The sequence below is a fragment of the Bufo gargarizans genome, chromosome 1, assembly GCF_014858855.1.
Source record: "Bufo gargarizans isolate SCDJY-AF-19 chromosome 1, ASM1485885v1, whole genome shotgun sequence".
Classification (NCBI taxonomy): Eukaryota; Metazoa; Chordata; class Amphibia; order Anura; family Bufonidae; genus Bufo; species Bufo gargarizans.
In genome coordinates this window covers 452447238-452456960 of record NC_058080.1, presented here as the reverse complement: position 1 = coordinate 452456960, position 9723 = coordinate 452447238, and positions in this window count along the sequence as shown.

Genomic DNA, 9723 nt, shown 5'->3' with positions numbered 1-9723 from the left:
GGCAATTCACGTGCTGCCACGTCTGCAGCTTATTAAGACCTGTCACGTCTTCAGGCAATGGGTTCGGTCTGATACGTTTCGGACACAAGTCCTGACACGTTTTCAGGCACCACGCATGGGGACCTCACATATTACACGGTGTCGTCATCTTAGTTGAGGGTATTACTGGTACTGTCACGTGTGCGGTGCGTGGGTTAAGCATGGAGTGGGGTTTAGAGCACCAGCGGCAGCATAACTATGCAATCCTGTCTATAGGGGAGTGGTTCGCTTTATTGGGGTCCTTTTTAATGGTTTCACCCATCAGGTTGGCGGTGGGCTAAGGGTGACGGTTCATTCAGTGAGGCTACAAGTGCAAGTATAAAATTTGTTTTGTGTTTCTTTCCTTTACCGTTCCAGTGCAAGATGTCTAACATTTCAGAAATTGGTGACACTCCTAGTGGTCATGGCAGTGTTGATCAGCAGTCCGAGTGTGGAGGACCTTCCTACAGGGCATGGACCGTGCCCAAATTGATGGCAGAACTATCAAGAAGAGGGGTTCCGTTTTCTACTTCAGCCAGGAAAACTGAACTGTATAGACTTTTACAAGCTGAGTCCGCAGGGCCAAGTCAGGAAGTGGTCTCTATGAACACCATTCAGACATCCCTGACACAATTACATACCTTGATCAATTCAATGGCAACATCATTGTCCGACGTGCAAGTTAGATTGGAGTCTGTCGAGAATAAGGTCATCTCAGGTTCTTCGGCAGGGGCCAGCGGCCCGGCCACGCAGGGAATACAACAGGAACCGCAAGCAGCTCCTATTAGTCTTCCTGATGTCACTCCCTCACATTTCGTCCCAAGCAATATTCGGCAGGACATTCTAGAGGGTAAGGATGTAAACTTGGCTACACTCCTTATCGCCACTCATGAAACGCCGGATAACAAAACGATTGCTTGCGGGGAAGTGTCAGTGATTCTGAAATCAAAAGATGTTAGGCTCAATAGGAAGCTTTCCGTTGCTGAATTTGTATTAGCCTTCAGTTTATGGCGAGATGTTGTTTGTTCAGTCAGTCCACAGAGAAGGGAGGAACTGGATTTGTATCTATATAAGGTGGTGGAACTTGGGTATAAGTATGGAGGTACAGCGTTTTATGAGTACCACAGATCTTTCTCGGCTAAAGCAGCAGCGGCACTATCCCAATTTAATCAAAAGATTGACTGGTCTAAAATGGATACTGAACTATTCTGCCGACACTTTGCAGGCCTGAAAGCACCGGCTTGTTCGTTATGTAACTCTTATTCCCATACGGCGGCTTGGTGTACCAGTAGCAATGGGTTGGCAGAATTCCAACAGGTGAAGAATTTTCAGTTCCCCTCTACTAGCAGAATGGCTTCAGGTTCGGATAAACTAGGTCGACCGATCAAGTTCCTGGGCAGATCAGCAACTGTGTAATAACTTCAATTTTGCAAATTGTAATTATAGTCAATGCAGGTTGCTACACTTGTGCTCCATTTGCTTCAGGGCTCACCCAAAAGCGGCCTGTCCACAGAGAGATGTCAAGACCACATGACTAGGCGTGGTGAACATAGATCTGCTCAGGCTGTTGCTAGCGGATCACCCACAGGCAGGTTGGGTACAATTCGTCCTGGAGGGCTTAGCGAACGGGTTTCATACGGGTTTCATGGCACTGCCACAGGTCCCGTATGAGTGTAGCAATCTACAGTCGGCAGATAGGAATCCATCAGTCGTGTCAGGTTTAATCCAGCAGGAACTTGATAAGGGTTATCTGATTGGGCCACTGAGTCAGTCGCCATTTGATTGCTGGCGCGTCAATCCGGTGGGGGTTGTGACCGGCAAGTTCAATCCTAATAAAAAAAGGCTGATTTATGATTTGTCAGCGCCTCATTCATCACCCATACCCAGTCTAAATGCGTTAATACCATCAGAAGAGTTTACCATGAAATATTCCTCAATAGACGAAGCTATTCAGGTAATATTATCCTTAGGCCATAATACGTGGCTATCAAAAGCAGACATTACTGATGCCTTTAAGTTACTCCCCCTACAACCCCAGCTTTGGCGGTGGCATGGCATTAAGTGGCAAGACGCATATTATTTTTCCAATAGACTCACGTTTGGCTCAAAATCTAGCCCCTGGTTGTTTGATCAATTTGCGAAGGCCCTACACTGGGTATTGACAGACAAATTCCGGGTCAATCATGTCATACACTACCTGGACGATTTCTTGCTAATAGAGCCATCATGGCAGGTTCCGCAGGATCTACAGATTTTACAGTCAGTTTTCAAGGATCTCAACGTCCCCGTTGCAGCCAGCAAAGTGGAAGGGCCTAGCACCAGAATTACCTTTTTAGGTATTCAATTGGATACGCAGAAAATGGAGGCTAGTTTGCCAGCGGATAAACTAGTCAGAATCAAGGAGACGGTATCAAACGTCTCTCGGGCAACAGCCATCTCCAAAACAGAGTTACAGTCTCTCCTGGGGACTCTGAATTTTGCCATTCGGATAATCCCACAGGGGAGATCCTTTATATCTAGATTGTTGAGGTTACTCTCTTTGGCACCGGAGCAGGACAGTCCGATTCGTTTAGACCAGCAGGCCAGGGCAGACTTAAGTATGTGGGACAAATTCTTGGCTCAGTGGAACGGGGTCTCATTGTTTTCTCCAGCAGCATCCAATCAGTCGCCAGTGGTATACTCTGATGCGGCTGCCACTACAGGGTTTGCGGCCATCTGGGGTCCTCACTGGTTGGCAGATGGTTGGCCTCCAGAGATTGCGAGTTCCTCTGCCAGCATGCGGTCTTCTCCTCTTCTGGAGATCTATCCTATAGTGGCAGCAGCACAGGTCTGGGGAGCGCAATGGACCAATAAGACGGTCTTGTTGTTGACAGATAGCGCAGTGGTGGTGGAGATTCTAGCGAAAGGTAGATCGGCTGTGTTAGAAATCATGTCTTTCGTGCGGAAACTGGTATGGTTATCCTTGATGCATCAGTTTAATTTTGTTTGCTCACATATTAGTGGTCGTGAGAATGTGGCAGCCGATGCGTTGTCCCGGTTTAATTTCCCTCTTTTCTTCCAGGTTTCCCCAGAGGCAGATCCAGTTCCGTCAGTTACACCACAATACGCAGACTTGAGGATGGATTAGGGCACCATCTCGAAACAGCACGCAGGCTTATGCGCCAATCGTTATCCAAAAATACGATTAAACTCTACAACACGGCATGGGCATGGTTCACGAAGTTCAGTGAATCGTACCCGGCGGAGGGTATGGGGCATATCTCCTATATAATGGCATTCATCGGGTTTTGCCACTCTCAGCTGAAATTGGCTTTCAGTACAATTAAAATATATCTGGCAGGGATTCAGCATTTTTTCCATTTACTCCGCCCTGAGGAACCATCTCTCTTTTCAGCGCACCCCATTAGGGCAGTTCTGAGAGGTATCCAGAAAGAAGCAGTCAAAACTCAGGTCACCCGGCAACCTCTATCAGGCATGACATTCAAGTTATTGTCTGATTCTCTAGATAGAAGACCCTTCGGGTATGATATCAGTCTTGCTATCAAAACCGCATTATACGTGGGTTTCTTTGGGTTCCTTAGGCCGGGGGAATTCACGTGTAGTGCGGCCTCCTCCACGTATTTAAAGAAAAAGCACTTGAGTCGGGACGGTGATACTTATGTACTCAAGTTACCTCACTCCAAAACAGCTTTACCAGGGGAAGTAATAGAGATCAGATATTTCCCTACGAACAATAGGTGGTGTCCTGTTAAGACCATTCAGCAATGGTTGACGTTTATCTCAGACAGTCCAGAGGATGCCGCATTGTTCACTATAGCCCGCAAACCCCTCAGTTTATCGGTGTTCATCAAACATATACGCATGTTGCTGGTCAATACCGGCATTAACCCTCGGTCTATTACTGGTCACTCATTTAGAATGGGCGCAGCTTCCGCGGCATCTAGCAATGGGGTACCGGTTCATGTAATTAAAAGGCTAGGTAGATGGAAGTCTTCATGTTATGGTCGTTATATCCCAAATATGCATAGTGAGCTGTCCATGGCTTTTCACAAACTGTTAATGTAACTCAATAAACCTACTGTGTATCGATTAGTTCGGGTTCCTCTTTTTGGCCCTCTTTAGGTTTCTCTTCCTACAGCAGTTACGGCACAATTCTACTGCTTTAGAGATAGATAGGTATGGTCATCAGGTTCTCGATACGTTTCTGATAGCTGAGCCGAGCACAAGTTAATATTATACTTACATTTCCATTTCCAATTCCAATATATGGCATTTAAGTATCTATAAATATATTATACTTCCTGTACTGTTTCTTGATATATATGTTATTGTGAAATTTAGTCTGAGACACAGACCCATATAAAGTGTTAATATGGGTGTTTCTTTGTTAATTATGGACCCCTCCCATCATCTGTGCGGATAATGGGAGTAGGTGAGGTTTTCATAGGGGGAGGAGTGTATCCTCTTATATAAACCAGATCATTATACATATCTGTACCTGTTGATGAAGGCATGCTAGCCGAAACGCGTCCAGGATTGTGGACATTTCCTTGTTGAAATAAAAATATTCGATTGATTGAGAAGACACGACTGCTGGGATTTTCTTGAGTACACGATCCCATGTCAGTGTTCTGCATACCCGCGTGATGAGCCTCATTTGCAGCAGAGTGGTGCTAGCGCTGATCTTGTTTATGGTGCGGCATACACCAGCAGCGCAGCACATCCTGGACCTTCTACCAGCACTGCCGTATTCCCTGGTGAAGTGGCGAGCACCAGAAGGGCAGTTCAAGCTGGTACGGTGGCACGTGCAGTAACTCCCCCGTCGCAGCCACCACGTTCACAGGCCCATAGAGCTCTTAGTCTCCCAGAGGTGCTGGCAAACCCTAATTGGCACTCCCCTGCTTCCCCTTTCACAGCCCACTCTGGAGTTCGCGTGGAGACAGCTCATTTAGGATCAGCCCTCGAGTTTTTTTAGCTGTTCTTCACCGCGGATCTCTATGACTTTGTTGTGGCAGAAACCAACCGATACGCCGCAGACTATATTACTGCCAATCCGGAAAGCTTCTATGCCCAGCCTTACCGGTGGAAACAAGCCACAGTTTCCGAATGTAAAATTTTTTTGGGCCTTATCCTCAGCATGGATCTAACTAAAAAAAATGTATTGCGGTCCTATTGGTCTAAAGACATTACATGCCCATGTTCTCTGCTGCAATGTCCAGGGCACGTTTTGAGGTCATCATGTGCTTTATGCATTTCGCTGACAACAAAACCTGTCATCCAAGAGGCCACCTTGCTTATGTCTGGCTCCACAAACTTCGGCCCCTCATAGACCATTTGTCATCCAGATTTGCAGATGCGTATGCAGTGTCCCAGGGGGTCAGTAGTGTATGCTGGGCTTTGTAGTGCAGATTGACTCACTAACCTGGGATCCACTGTCGTCTTCAATTGGGGCAAATACTGGAACAGGCAGGTATTTAAAAGTTCGTGACGCCAGTGTCAATTAAACGGTGACACGCCGTGTATGGTATTGTAGAAGAATGAAGCAAGCATAGGATAGCCAACAAAAACTGGAACTTTTACTGAATATCAGTGAGTATAACACATGGACGCAGTTGGAAGCGCAGTTCCATGAAAGACAGTTGGTTACTATTGGAATACAGCTGGTTCTTGGAAGTACAGAATGGCCGGTCTTAGCAATGTTTTATACAGAGTGTTGATTACAGGAGATGCAGTACAGGCGGCTTGCACACTATTCCTGACTGGTCCTGAAACATGTGACTTTCTCTCAAAGGTCTAATGCCCTTTATCTGGCGTACCCTTGAAGCTGTCCTTATCTAGTACCTCCTCTGTTATCTTGAGTACCTCTTGCTTTATCTGATCGGCCTCTGTGGTAGTCTGTGTCTTGGCTGGTGGCTTGCTTATGCTGTTTCAGCTAAACGGATGATGACTCAGGAGGGGAACCTTTTCCTTGGATCCGGAACCCGGTTACAGGGCCTTTACTACCCTCTCCTAGTCGGCAGGCTTCAGGCCTGCTCTGCTCTCACAGGCCCATAGCCTGGCCTTCACTCAGACACAGGATCATTTCTGACCTCTGCTCCCACTGTCTGAACCTACTACTACTTCCTGACTGGGCCTTATATAAACTAGGGTTCCCTAGCTCCCTCTAGTGACTCAGAGCTGGAATGACACCCTAGCCGGCCTGCACATGCACCTTTCACAGTAACAGGAAGTACATAGCATTACAGTTAACAAGATGTTTCATACCAACCTCCCCATAAATACAGGGGGAACGACAATACCCAAGTGACCCTTCTGTAGTGACGGGGTATTACTCTCCCGTACACTACACGTATACCCCCAATCAGAACATCTGCATAGACGAGTCCCTAGTACACTTATCGGGCGCTTTGGCATCAAACAGTACATCCCCAGCAAGCGCGCCCGGTATGGGGTCAAACTATATAAGCTCTGTGAAAGGGCCACAGGCTATACATATCGTTTTAGGGTCTATGAGGGAAAAGACTCAAAACTGGAGCCGGTCGGATATCCTGACTACCTGTGGAGCAGTGGCAAGATTGTCTGGGACTTGGTGTCACCCTTACTCCACAAGGGGTACCACTTATACGTGGACAATTTTTACTCAAGCGTGGCCCTCTTTCCGCACTTACATCTAGTCAGAATTTAATGCTGTGGCACCGCGCGACCTAGTCGCCGGGGCTTACCCCAACGGCTCGTTAATACTCGACTTTCACGGGGGGAGAGGGCTGCCTTGTGTGACCAAGAACTGCTTGCGGTGAAGTGGAGGGACAAGAGGGACGTTTACCTTCTGTCCACCATTCACGCAGACACGAAAGTGCAAATTGAAAGGGCAACTAGAGTCATTGAGAAACCCCTCTCTGTCCACGACTATAACCTTCACATGGGAGGGGTGGACTTCAATGACCAGATGTTGGTTCCCTATTTAGAGTCCCGCCGCACCAGACGCTGGTATAAGAAGGTGTCTGTTTATTTAATTCAATTGGCTATGTATAATAGTTTTGTTCTCTACAGTAAGGCTGGGAGAACAGGATCCTTCCTAAAATTCCAGGAAGAGATCATTTCTGAAATCCTGTATCCAGGAGGGTCCGTGCCCCAAGTCCCTGATGTAGTGAGCCGGCTACATGGCAGACACTTCCCCAGTGTCTATCCTGGTACCCCAACTCAATGTTCCCCAAGAAAAAGATGTTGTGTCTGTAGCAGGGGTGGAATAAGGCGTGACACCACCTTTTTTTGTCCCGACTGTCCTGACCAGCCTGCCCTATGCATAGGGGAGTGTTTCCGCAAGTACCACACACAGGTACACTATTAGTGTAGGTATTGCGTGAAGCAGGACAGGCACACAGGGGTCTTAGGGCCCTTTCACACAGTGCTGCCACAAACCTCTCCTTTCACCTGGGACAAAGTGCATAATGTACTTCGCCACATCTCTGGGCGATTTGCACTTTGCACATTGTCCCATGGGGAAGGAGGGGTTTATCCACTAAAGGTAAAAAAAAAATCACAGGTAAGCAAAAAAGTTAATGTTCTGTTTCAAAAGTTCAATAAAGTTTATAAAAGTTAATGTTCTGTTCAAATGTTATATAAAGTTAATGTTAATAAATGTATTGCGTTGCGGCCTGTTTTTTTTTACCTTCTAGGTGGACCAACCGATCAACCAGCTGCAGCACTGATGTGCATTCTGACAGAAGCATTGCGCTGCTGTCGGATTACACAAAGTCGGTGTATGCGGCACTGCAAGACGAGATTTCTCCTCTGCAGTAAAAAAGATACGTTCGCCGAGGCTTATGAGCTGAGGGGCAGAGTTCGTATGCTTTGGCAAACATTTTTTATATAAAAAAAAAAATTCTGGCAATAATTTATTCATCCACATCGATTGATTTGAATGGAGAAATCGAGTTTGCCAGGGCATACGAGCTAAGTGGGTTTGGATGTTGGGCGGAGCTCCTATGTCCTGGCAGACGCCTTTCCCTTCCTTTTTTTTTTTTTTGCACATTTTTTGGCAGAGATTTTTTCATCCACATTGATCGATGCGAATGAAGAAATCTGTGCTGTTCATTTTTTCTTTCAGCCCAGAGGCTGAATGGAAAAAAAAAATCTCATTACCCATATGCTCAATATAAGGAGAATAGCAGAAACTCCTAATGCTGGCCATACATGTAATGATTGTGGAGACCCTCAAATGCCAGGGCAGTACAAAAACCCCACAAATTTTGGAAAGAAGACACCCCAAGGTATTCGCTGAGGGGCAGATTGAGTCCAGGAAAGATTGAACTTTTTGTCCCAAGTTAGCGGAAAGGGAGACTTTGTGAGAAAAAAAAAAAAAAAAAAAAAAAAATTCCCGCTAACTTGTGCCCCCAAAAAATATATTCTAGGAACTCACCATGCCCCTCACGGAATACCTTGGGGTGTCTTATTTTCAAAATGGGGTCAATTGTGAGGTATTTATACTGCCCTGGCATTTTAGGGGCCCTAAAGCGTGAGAAGTAGTTTGGAATCCAAATGTGTAAAAAATGCCCTGTGAAATCCTAAAGGTACTCATTGGAATTTGGGCCACTTTGTGCACCTAGGCTGCAAAAAAGTGTCACACGTGGTATCGCCGTACTCAGGAGAAGTAGGGCAATGTGTTTTGGGGTGTCTTTTTACATATACCCATGCTGGGTGAGAGAAATATCTCTGGAAATGACAACTTTGTATAAAAAAATGGGAAAAGTTGTCTTTTACAGAGATATTTCTCTCACCCAGCATGGGTATATGTAAAAATACACCCCAAAACACATTGCCCTACTTCTTCTGAGTACAGCGATACCACATGTGTGACACTTTTTTGCAGCCTAGGTGCGCAAAGGGGCCCAAATTCTAATTAGTACCTTTAGGATTTCACAGGGCATTTTTTACGCATTTGGATTCCAAACTAATTCTCACGCTTTAAGTCCCCTAAAATGCCAGGGCAGTATAAATACCCCACAAGTGACCCCATTTTGGAAAGAAGACACCCCAAGGTATTTCGTGAGGGACATGGCGTTTTCATGTAAAATTTAATTTTTTGTCACAAGTTAGTGGAATATAAGACTTTGTAAGAAAATAAAAAATTAAAATAAATGAATCACTTTCCGCTAACTTGTGGCAAAAAAATATATATATTCTAGGAACTCGCCATGCCCCACACAGAATACCTTGGGGTGTCTTCTTTCCAAAATGGGGTCACTTGTGGGGTATTTATACTATCCTGGCATTCTAGCACCTCAAGAAACATGACAGGTGCTCAGAAAGTCAGAGCTGCTTCAAAATGCGGAAATTCACATTTTTGTACCATAGTTTGTAAACGCTATAACTTTTGCGCAAACCAATAAATATACACTTATTGGATTTTTTTTATCAAAGACATGTAGCACAATAAATTCTGACACAAACTTGTATAGAAATGTAATTATATTTGAACAATTTAACCAGAGAAAGTTAAAAATACACTTTTTTTTTGAAAATTGCGGCCTATTTTGATTAATATCGGAAAAAATAAAAATCTTAGCAGCAATCAAATACCACCAAAGGAAAGCTGTATTTGTGAGAAGAAAAGGAGGTAAAATTCATTTGGGTGCCAAGTTGCATGACCGAGCAATAAACCGTTAAAGTTGTGAAGTGGCGATTTGTAAAAAAGGGCCTGGTCAC